Genomic DNA, 12,184 nt, shown 5'->3' with positions numbered 1-12,184 from the left:
CATGAATGAGCACATGATCATGCAAAGGAATTTCATGCCATGTAATGGATGTTTTGGAAACTACATGTTATGAGGAACAAAATGCAAAAAGAACCACCAAATTTGGAGCCTTGGTTCAAAAGTTATGCCCATTTGAATTTTTAAACATACTTTGACATGATTGGATCATATCTCCTCAACCACACATCATAAATCCATTATCTTAAACTTTTTGGAAATGGGAGAGAAAAACCTTCAACTTTCATGTTGGACAAAATTTCATTTGAAGCTTTTTTGATGATGTAATATGGAGTTGAAGTTGGTCCAAAATCTTTCCATTTTTGGGAAATTCTTGACTTGACTTCAAATTCTTCAATGTGAGTGTTTGAAATGTTAAATGAGACTTGTTTGAACATGAATGAAGTATCTCTGATCATTTCCCACCTCCAAATCCACAGTTGACTTTGCAGTTGACTTGCAGTTGACTTTTATTGGCCTCAGATGACTTGCACATGCACTGATGAGTTCTGAGCCTTCAACACTTGGCCAAATTGCTTCAAAATGATCCTTGGGTAATGTAAGCTCATTGGAACCACCCTAGGGCTTTGATTTCATGCAAAATGTCCTTGTTCTCTTGCATAGTTGAATCTCCTGACCAGTCTTGACTGATGAGATGTGACATGAGATGCAATGCTAATGACCTAAAAATGAAATGATTGTACAAATGAGAGGTGCAAATTTGAGGTGCTACAGCTGCCCCTATTCAATCAACTGGGAACCTGAACGGATGAGAGCAACGGCTGTCAGACCATCAAGGTAAACAGGGATTGAATACCAAAGAACCGTAGAAATTTGCACTCTACGGGATGATTCAAAGAAAAGCGGGGCCATTTACCGATGGCGACTGCACAATACTACTTCAGGAAAGCGAAACTATTTACCGATGGCTAATTTACTGGAAACTCGATATTTATCGATATCAACGTCAGCGAGACCATTTACCGATGGCTGTTGAGAAACAACATCCAAAAGAAGCAGGACCATTTACCGATGGTGGCTTCAACTGGGAAATTGATATTAAAAGGAAGCAATACCATTTATCGATGGTGGCTTCAAAGCAACTTGATATTTACCGATATCAACGTCAGTGAGACCATTTACCGATGGTTTCTGGGAAACAGATGTCACAGAAAGCGAGGCCATTTACCGATGGCGGCTAAACTGGGCATTTGATATTTACCGATATTGAAGAAAGCGAGGCCATTTACCGATGGCGGACAAGCTGGGGATTCGATATTTACCAATATCGAAGAAAACGAGGCCATTTACCGATGGCGGCTTGGGAATAGTCGACTTGATATACAACTGATATCAAGGAAAACGGTACCATTTACCGATGGCAAACTCCAACTGGGGAGGACAAAGATATTTTCAACTGGAACCAGACAAGACGCTTACCGACAACTCTACTGGGGATCTTTGATTTTTATCAATGAAAAAGTATCGCCAAACGTCAACGAACGAATGGGAAAAACTCAACATTTATCGAAACTAACGGAGAGGTGACCCGACATCAACGGATGAATGGGAGAAAGAGATACAACCAGACGTCAACGGACGAATGGGAAAAACTCAACGTTTATCGAAACCAACGAAGAGGTGACCAGACATCAACGGATGAACTGGGAAAGGAGAGATGTTACAAAACATCGAAAGATGATGTTTACCGACATCAAAAGGGGACGACCAGACATTTACCGATGACTGGGGTGAGGCTCGATGTTTACCGACACCGAAATAATGGTGTTTACCGACACCGAAAGAAAAAACACACACAAATGCTGACATGACACTTACCGGTATCACAAAAATGACATCTTCATATGTCGAGGCAAGGCTAAACACTTGCTGGGGATCTCATTGGGGAGAATCAACCTTTCCTTTCACCGCGGGTGAGGAAAAAAACCTCTCTAGGGAATTATCAATCCTGAATGCTGTCAGGAGCAACTGTAGTACATGTGCCGTATAGATGTTGAACAATGATCCGCCTCTGCCGGGGATATGGTCTGATTAGGTTTAACACATGAATGCATATGTTTGAATTTTTCTATGGCGTAATGCTTCATATCGAATGGAAATGCTACGCTATTTGAGGATGCAATGATTACTACATGCAAGATGCAAATGATGAAAACTCCTGCTGGGGAGCAAACGGATTTTCTGCTGAGCACACAATTCTGAATAGATTCTCCAACTCTGTGGGGAGACGCACTGCCGGGGGTGCCTTGCTAATCTGATACTCTGGGGACGACAGAGAAACCAACTCATCTGGGGAGACTCTGTATGGGGAACTCACCAACCTCTCAACCGTGCTGGGGAATAGCATCGCTGCTGGGGAAAGGATAAATCCCACCGGGGACAACCTTCACCGAATCTAATCCACTTGAGGACTCTGCTAGGGAAACAACCAATGCTCACCTCTGCCGAGGATAGCAGCCAATCCACAGGTAGGATAAACTCTATTGGGGATAATTTTCACCGAACCTGATCCACTCGGGGAACTCGCTGGGGAAAACCATCAACACAAACCTCTACTGGGGAGATCTGCTAGGGGAAAACCATCACAACCCTGATGGGGAAAGGCATTCACAACCCTGCTGAGGATTAAAGTACTTCATACCCGACTGCTGAGGGATAAACTACTCACTGACACCTCCGCTGGGGATACAACAACCTTCCGACTCGGTGGGGATTAATCTTCAGACTAGCTGGGGAAACAATAGCCTTCGAACCTACTGATGAGGGACACACTACCCACAGATGCCTCTGTCGGGGATACAACAACCTTCCGACTCGGTGGGGATTAATCTTCAGACTAGCTGGGGAAACAATAGCCTTCGAACCTGCTGATGAGGGACACACTACCCACAGACGCCTCTGACGGGGATACAACAACCTTCCGACTCAGTGGGGATTAATCCTCAGACTAGCTGGGGAAACAATAGCCTTTGAACCTGCTGATGAGGGACACACTACCCACAGACGCCTCTGCCGAGGAAGAACAGCTATAAAAGCTTTCAGACCTGCTTGGGGAAACAACCACTTCCAAGCCTGCTGGGGAAACATCCTCAATCCTGCTGAGGAATCCCTGATCCTGACTATGCTGGGTAAACAATTCCTGAACTTGCTTCATCTGCTGGGGAAGATCCCCATCCTCTCACACTACTGGACAGTGCTGACAGCATCTTTGAACAAACCGTGGCTTATCTGCTTCAGCCAGGAACCAAAGGTGATAACCTGCAACCAACAAGACATACATGCCCCAGGGGATTGCATGGACAAGATACACTCAAGTGTACTCAACATTCAAAATGATTTTCAAATGTTTTATCTTTCTGCACGTTATTGTCTAGCCTTCATGTTTTTATATGCAATGTTTACCAAAAATTCGGACGTTTTTGCAAACAAAACAGTAAAAATAAAAACAAGAGAGCAATTTATCTGAATAACGACTTTTTATTGATTGAAAATGGGCCTGAAAAGGCGAATACATCAGGAAGCAATTCCTAGGAAGAGGTAATTGCGCACAAAGGGAAAAATCTATCCTAATGGCAATGTGAACACGGCATCCACTATTTCCCAATTCTGTTATGACTCAGAGATCATCAAATTTCTCCTCAAATTCCTTGCTTTCTGAGAAGAATGACTGGACCGATCATATCCTTCGATATGGTAGACACTGAAGTGCGGTGAAGTACAGATAACTCAGACTGTAGTCTTCGCTTTAATCCCTCTTTTGCCTGGATCGCCCTTTCGGGTTTTCAATCCACCGGGATACCCATTTTTGCCTAAGCCGCCCTTGCGGGTTTTCGACTTACCGGGTGTGCAAATTCTTTTTAATTTTTATCCCTAACTTTTGCCCGAACCTTTTTCTTTTTTTTTCTTGGTTCGCCGGGATGCCCTTTTTTACCTGGACTCTTTTATTCTTTTTGTCCAGCGGGTCAATTTATGCGAAGTATTTTTTGACTACATCTGAGTTAACAGGGGACGGAAAATCTTCACCATCCATAGTTGTAAGCATCAAGGCTCCACCAGAGAAAACCTTTTTAACAACATATGGACCTTCATAATTAGAGGTCCACTTGCCCCTGTTGTCTGTACCGGGAGGAAGGATCCTCTTCAAAACTAAATCACCAGTCTGATATCTTCGAGGACGCACTTTCTGATCAAAGGCTTTCTTCATTCTTCTCTGATACAACTGCCCATGGCACACAGCTGCTAACCGCCTCTCTTCGATAAGGCTCAACTCGTTAAACCTTGTTCGAATCCACTCAGCTTCATCAAGCTTGACATCCAACAGGACTCTCAGAGAAGGTATCTCCACTTCAACAGGTAGGACTGCTTCCATACCATACACAAGGGAGTAAGGGGTTGCCCCGGTCGACGTACGTACTGAGGTACGGTACCCATGCAAAGCGAAAGGTAGCATCTCATGCCAATCCTTGTACGTTAGGACCATCTTCTGCACAATCTTCTTGATATTCTTGTTTGCCGCCTCTACAGCACCATTCATCTTTGGTCTGTAAGGAGAAGAATTGTGATGTTCAATCTTGAAATCTTTGCAAAGCTCTTTCATCATCTTGTTATTGAGATTCGAACCATTGTCAGTGATGATTCTCTCGGGAACCCCATAACGACAGATGATTTCCTTCATGATGAACTGGGAAACCACCTGTTTGGTAACATTAGCATAGAAAGCTGCTTCCACCCACTTGGTGAAGTAATCAATCGCAACCAGGATGAAGTGATGTCCATTAGAAGTAGTAGGCTCAATCTTCCTGATCATATCAATGCCCCACATTGCAAACGGCCAAGGCGAATTCATGACATTCAGAGGGCTTGGTGGTACATGCACCTTATCAGCATAGATCTGACATTTATGGCACTTTCGAGCGTATTTGAAACAATCGGATTCCATAGTCATCCAGTAATAACCGGCTCTCAACAACTTCTTGGACATTGCATGACCACCAGCATGGGTACCAAAAGATCCTTCATGCACTTCTTGCATCAACATGTCTGCTTCGTGTCTGTCCACGCATCTGAGCAGAACCATGTCAAAGTTTCTCTTGTACAACACGTCATCCTGATTCAAATAAAAGCTTCCAGCTAGCCTTCTCAGGGTTTTCTTGTCATTCTTTGACGCTCCTTCAGGATACTCCTGACTCTTGAGGAAATTCGTAATGTCAAAGTACCAAGGCTTTTCATCAACAACAGACTCGGCTGCAAACACATACGCAGGCCTCTCGAGTCGATTCACCGCGACATGTGGCACATGATTCCACCAATGAACTTTGATCATAGAAGACAAAGTGGCCAAGGCATCAACCATCTGATTCTCATCTCGGGGAACGTGATATAGCTTCACTTTTTTGAAGAAAGTCAGGATCCTTCTGGTGTAATCTCTATAAGGAATCAAATGCGGCTGGTGAGTATTCTAATCTCCATTGACCTGGTTAATCACTAGAGCGGGATCTCCATAGATGTCCAGCATTTTGATCCTCAGATCGATGGATTCTTCAATCCCCATGATACAAGCCTCATACTCAGCCTCGTTGTTGGTCACATCAAAAGTTAGTCTGGCAGAAAAAGGTATATGAGCCCCTTTAGGATTGATAAGCACTACCCCAACACCGTTGCCATTCATATTCACAGCCCCATCAAACATCAGTGTCCACTTGTCATCCGGATCCGGTCCTTCCTCGACAAGAGGCTCTTCACAATCTTTCATTTTCAGATACATGATGTCTTCATCAGGGAATTCAAACATCATCGGTTGATAATCATCAATTGGTTGCTCGGCAAGGTAGTCTAACAGAATACTACCTTTGATGGCCTTCTGCGACGTGTACTGGATATCATATTCTGTTAGAATCATCTGCCAACGAGTAACACGTCCGGTGAGAGCCGGCTTCTCAAAGATGTACTTCACCGGATCCATCTTAGAAATCAATAAGGTAGTATGGTTCAACATATACTGCCTTAGTCGGCGAGCAGCCCAGGCCAAAGCACAACAAGTTTTCTCAAGCTGTGAATATTTTATTTCACAGTCGGTAAACTTTTTACTAAGGTAGTATATGGCATGCTCTTTTCGACCAGACTCGTCATGCTGTCCCAATACACACCCCATCGAGTTCTCAGTCACTAACAGGTACATTATTAGAGGCCTCCCAGGAACTGGAGGTATAAGGATTGAAGGTTTCTGTAAATACTCTTTTATCTTGTCAAAAGCTTTTTGTCATCCTTCCACCTGATTGCTTGATTCTTTCTTAGCAACTTGAATATCGGTTCACACGTGGCGGTTAGGTGAGATACGAACCGTGCAATGTAGTTCAATCTCCCTAAAAACCCACGAACCTGCTTCTCAGTTTTCGGTTCAGGCATTTCTTGTATAACTTTTACTTTTGCTGGATCAACCTCAATCCCTTTCTCGCTGACAATGAAACCCAACAGCTTCCCGGATCTCACCCCAAACGTACACTTGTTTGGATTCAGCCTCAATTTGAATTTTCTCAACCTTTCAAACAACTTCTGCAAATTTACCAGGTGTTCCTCTTCTGTCTGCGACTTCGCAATCATATCATCCACGTACACTTCAATCTCTTTGTGCATCATGTCATGAAAGAGAGTCGTCATAGCCCTCTGATAGGTAGCACCGGCATTCTTCAGCCCAAATGGCATCACCTTATAGCAGAACATGCCCCAAGGTGTAATGAATGTCGTCTTTTCCATGTCCTCTGGCGCCATCTTGATCTGATTATAACCAGAGAAACCGTCCATGAAAGAGAAAACCGAGGATTGAGCAGTATTATCAACCAATACATCAATGTGAGGTAATGGGAAGTCATCTTTCGGACTGGCTCTGTTTAAATCCCGGTAATCGACACACATCCTGACTTTGCCATCCTTCTTCGGCACGGGAACGATGTTGGCTACCCACGGGGGATAAGTAGTAACTGACAGAAAACCCGCATCCAACTGCTTCTGAACCTCTTCCTTGATCTTGACAGCCATATCAGGACTAGTTCGGTGAAGTTTCTGCTTGACTGAAGGACAATCTTCTCTAAGAGGTAGCCTGTGCACCACAATATCTGTATCCAACCCAGGCATATCTTGATACGACCAGGCGAATATCTCCACATTTTCTCTCAGCATTTCAATCAGCCTTCCCTTGACGTCTTCCTTCAAAGCGACCCCGATCTTGATCTCTCTTCTGGCGTCCTCAGTACCAAGATTAATAATCTCCAACTCCTCCTGATGAGGTTGGATGACCCTTTCCTCCTGCTTCAATAAGCTGACCAGTTCTTTGGGGAGTTCACACTCTTCCTCACTCTCCTCTTCAGCTTGGTAGATGGGATTATTGAAATCCTACTGAGCTATAACAGAACTGTTTATAGTGGAGTCCGTAAGATCAAGTTTGCATGTTTAATGCTTTATTTTAGAAAAAGAGTTCAAGAAAGTCACAAAAACAAAAACATTGCCATTTTTATTATTTTGAAAAATGAAAAACAAAACAGAAAGACAGGGATCACAAAATTGTTTGCAAAACGTCCTTTATTAATGATATCATTGAAAAACATGATGAGGCCCTACAATGAACCACTACGCCTTGGGCAGAACGTAGGGTTTTGTGCAAAATGAAAAACAAAAGAAAATTACTCTGTTTGAAGAGTAACTTGGACCACTTGCTCAGATGTCCAATTGTTGATCGACTCCCCTGGTGCACACGGGCGAACCCAGTTGTCTAGATCATAATCACTGTCCCCATCTTCACCACCGGTTGCAAAGACGTCACCATGATTCATCAGCCCAGCGCTGGTGAAGGTACTCGGCCCTTTCTGCTCACCCTGCTCTGCCTGCAGAGGTTGATAACCAATACCGAATTTATCTTCTTTCACGGGCAAATCCACCATCTTGCCCCAGCCTTCTGCACTGCCCGAGTTGACAACCTCCATGGCCTGCTTGTATGATGCAATTGAGGCACTTGGCTTCTTCTGCTCAGCAAAAGCCACCCTCTCAATAGCAACAGTCTCAAACGCCTGGCATAAAGTTTCATGGATCTCGCCATCCACCTCCACATATTTGAAAGAGGATAAATGACTCACCAGAATGTCCTCCTCGCCGTACACAGTGACAATCTGACCGTTCCATACATACTTCAGCTTCTGATGGAGAGTTGACGACACTGCTCCAGCCCCATGTATCCAGGGACGCCCCAAAAGACAACTATATGCTGGTTGGATATCCATCACATAGAAGACAATACTAAACACCTCCGGGCCAATCTTCACTAGCAAGGTGACTTCACCAAAAACAGACCGTTTGGATCCATCAAATGCACGAACAATGAGATCACTGGGAGTGAGGACAACCCCTTCAACATCAATCTTGCTCAAGGTCTTCTTAGGCAGCACATTCAAAGACGAGCCAATATCCACCAACACATGTGACAATACTGCACCTTTGCACTCCATGGTAATATGCAGGGCTTTGTTATGGTTGCGACCTTCAGGTGTCAGATCCAAATCTGTAAACCCCAAACCATGCCTCGTGCTTACATTAGCAATGACCCCCTCCAACTGGTTGACAGAAATCTCCTGAGGCACGTAAGCCAGATTCAACATCTTTAGCAAGGCGTTACGGTGTGCCTCAGAGCCCAACAACAGGGACAGAATAGAGATTTTGGACGGAGTTTGATTCAGCTGATCTACGATCTTGTAGTCACTCTTCTTGATAATCTTCATAAACTCCTCCACGTCTTTCTCAAATGTCCCCTCAGGCGCCTCCTTCTGTACAGGTTCTTCCTCAACCACAGCTTGCTTACCCTTCGCTTTGGCGAGAGCCTCAGCATTGTTGTCTCTCAAAGGCTGCGGTGCAAACAGACGACCGCTTCTGGTAAACCCTCCTGGTCCTCCTACATTGTCCACAACCGGACCAACAGTCACAGGAGCTCTACTTGGTAAACCAATTATCACGGGAGACTGATTCACTGGCCTGATCTGACTTTCTTCCCTTCAGTTGCTGCGGTAAGCATTATCATACTTCCACGGCACGACCCTACTATTCTCAACAGCCCTTCTACCAGGAGCAACAACAGTAGTGGGAGCACTGACAGTTACTGGAGCAGAAATGGTAACAGGAGTACCAACGGTTACAGGTGCACTGACAGTTCTTTGGCCACGTCCAGAACCTTCAGACGGTTTGAAATAAATGGTGACAGTTGACACCATCCCACGTTCTTTCACAGCCCTAGCAAACTGTAAACAGCCCTCATCAATCAAACCCTGGATACCAGTCTTCAACTGCATACACCCATTCTCTGAACCTTCACAGTCTGGACAGTACTTCTCACAGCCCGGGAACACTCCCCCATCCAACAGACGCTCTTTCACCACAAACAGCGAAGTATGAACATCTTCAACATCAACTACCAAGTCTACAACTTCTCCATCTTCCACATTGTTCACCCTATGCGCACCATGTTGAGGCATAGGGTTGTTCACAACATTAGGCACAGGAGCAAAATTGATTGTCTTGGCGTCAATTAAGTCCTGGACCTTATGATGAAAAGCCCGACAATTCTCTATATGGTGCCCCGGTGCACCAGAATGGAAGTCACAACGAACGTTGGCATCATACCCAGGTGGTATTTTCGTCACCGGACCCATAGTGCGTAGCTCAACAAACCCTAATCTGAGCAATTCGGGCAGCAACTCAGCATATGTCATAGGCAACGGGTCGAAGCGACGATCCGGCATTCTCTGTCTCGGCTGAAACGGACGTTGCTGTTGTTGTTGTTGTTGTGGTTGTTGTGGTGCTCTCTGTTGTTGCTATTGTCGTGGTTGAGGTGCTGGGATGGTTACAGCAGAAATCTGGCGATACTGGCCTCTGTTCACATTTCTTCTGTGTTGCACAGCATTAGTTTCACCCTCCCTTCTCCTGGGTGCCCCAGCAAATGGCTTCTTTGAAGATGAAGAACCGACATCTTGAATCTTTCCAGCTTTAATGAGGCTCTCGGTCCTTTCTCCACAAATCACAACATCAGAGAAACTACCGAATGGGCAACTTCCCATCCAGTCCATGAACACTCCTTGCAAAGTCCCAATAAACATATCGGTCAACTCCTTCTCCAGCATCGGAGGTTGCACCCTTGCAGCTAATTCCCGCCATCTCTGGGCGTACTCCTTGAAACTTTCTCCAGATTTCTGACATAAGCTCTGTAACTGAGTTCGGCTCGGAGCCATGTCCATATTGTGCTTGTACTGCCTCAAAAAGGCTTCACCCAGATCTCTCCAACTTCTGATAGATTCTCTTTTCAGATCCATGTACCAGTCCAAAGACGCTCCAGACAAACTGTCTTGGAAAAAGTACATCCACATCTTCTCATCATCTGTGTAGGCAGAGATCTTTCTGTAATAAGCCTGCACATGGGTGTGAGGGCAGGAAGTGCCATTGTATTTGTCAAAGGACGGCGCTTTGAACTTGTAGGGAATTCTCAGCCCATCCACTAACCCCATATTTGTAACATCAAACCCCAAAGAGTTCTGACACTCCATGGCTCTGATCTTCTCAGCTAAGGCATCAACCCTCATATCCCTTTCGTCAGTTCTTCCCACAACTTCATCATCCTCACTGAGGAGAGTAAACATATCCTCCTGCCTATCAACCAAAGGAGCAGGATGGCGAACTGGAGCACGGGTTGCTCTGGCATTAACTGTCTCTGGAGCAATAGGTTGGCCGTTGATTCTGATACCCCTCAACTCATCACCCACAACATAGTTGTTGATGGGAACAGCAGCAGTAGCAGGGTCATTGATTGGGCCTCCCTCTGGCAAAGCATGGTTGACCGGTGGAATTGCAGCTTCTTATCTCTGGACTAGGGCTCGAAGTTCTTCCTGACCTTGCGCAACCCCTTGCATCATATGCATGAACTAGGCCATGTTAGCCATCATCTCTGCTAACTCAGCTTGCACTTGATCCATATTCCTCTGTTGATTCAACCTCGTAGAGTAGCGGTGCGGTCGTTGATCAGCAATCCTGCCTGAAACAGGAACCAGAATGAGAAGTCTCGCTCAAGAACACCTATAATGCAAGAATGGTATGTGTATGATGCTAATGATGCGTATGATGCACACGATATGTTCATTTCTCAGGCATTCAAAAGCCTAATTCATCCTTCAAGAAATGGCAACCTGCAATACAACAAAGCAACAACCTACACAAGATAATGAGCACAAAGTGAAACATCAACAATCTCATCTATAGATATGAGCAACAAGGATCATACAACAGTATTCAAACAAAGATCCAAATGATAAGAGTATAACAATGAATCCCATCCAACAAGCCTGGAGGTGATTCTCAACATAAACAACAGATACAAGCTAGGAAAGATGTCCTCCAGGAATGAGCGTCTTCAGATACTGGCACTGGTCTATCAACAGGTTGCATTCTGAACACTCAGGCAGAGGAGTGATCTTCTCCTTCAGTTGTCTTCTGAGCTCCACAACTTCTCCTCCAAGCTGGCTCTCTGATGCATGTCTTAGGTCTACCTCCTTCTTCAATTGGATGTCTTTGTCTCTAAGCTGCTTTTCCAGGTCTCGTATCTTCTTCTGGTAACTAGCCTCAGCTCTCTGCAACCTCAAGCACTCACGGTGTTCTTCATTCAACAATGTCTCTATCTCCTCATAAGACCTCTTCTTGCTCTTCAATCTACTAGCACTCTCACCTTGCACTCCTTTGAGCTTGTGAGCCAAGTTCAACTTATCAGCTTTGGCTTTGTAAAGCTCCATCTGATTATCTTGTTCTTTCTCTCTCAACCGACGATTCTCCATCAATGCTTGCTTGTAGTGCTCAGCAGGCACACTCTCAGCAAGGATCAAAGGTGGTTGCTCTTGCAATGGCCCCTTTATGCCTATTTTCAATTAACTTTTTATTAAAAGCAATCCACTCATTTTGAAATTGATACCACGTACTACGAGGTTTCGATCCCTCATTTTTATGTTGGTACATAGGCACAAGTCCGAAGATCTTGTCAAACACAAAAATATAATCATATGAATTCTTTTCTCATCCCCACATTCTATTTATCTCAAACATCATTTTATACCAAACACACATACACACATAAAAAAGGGCTCCCTAA

The sequence above is a fragment of the Lathyrus oleraceus genome, chromosome 2 (assembly GCF_024323335.1).
Source record: "Lathyrus oleraceus cultivar Zhongwan6 chromosome 2, CAAS_Psat_ZW6_1.0, whole genome shotgun sequence".
NCBI lineage: Eukaryota > Viridiplantae > Streptophyta > Magnoliopsida > Fabales > Fabaceae > Lathyrus > Lathyrus oleraceus.
Note: the sequence above shows the minus strand (reverse complement) of the source record.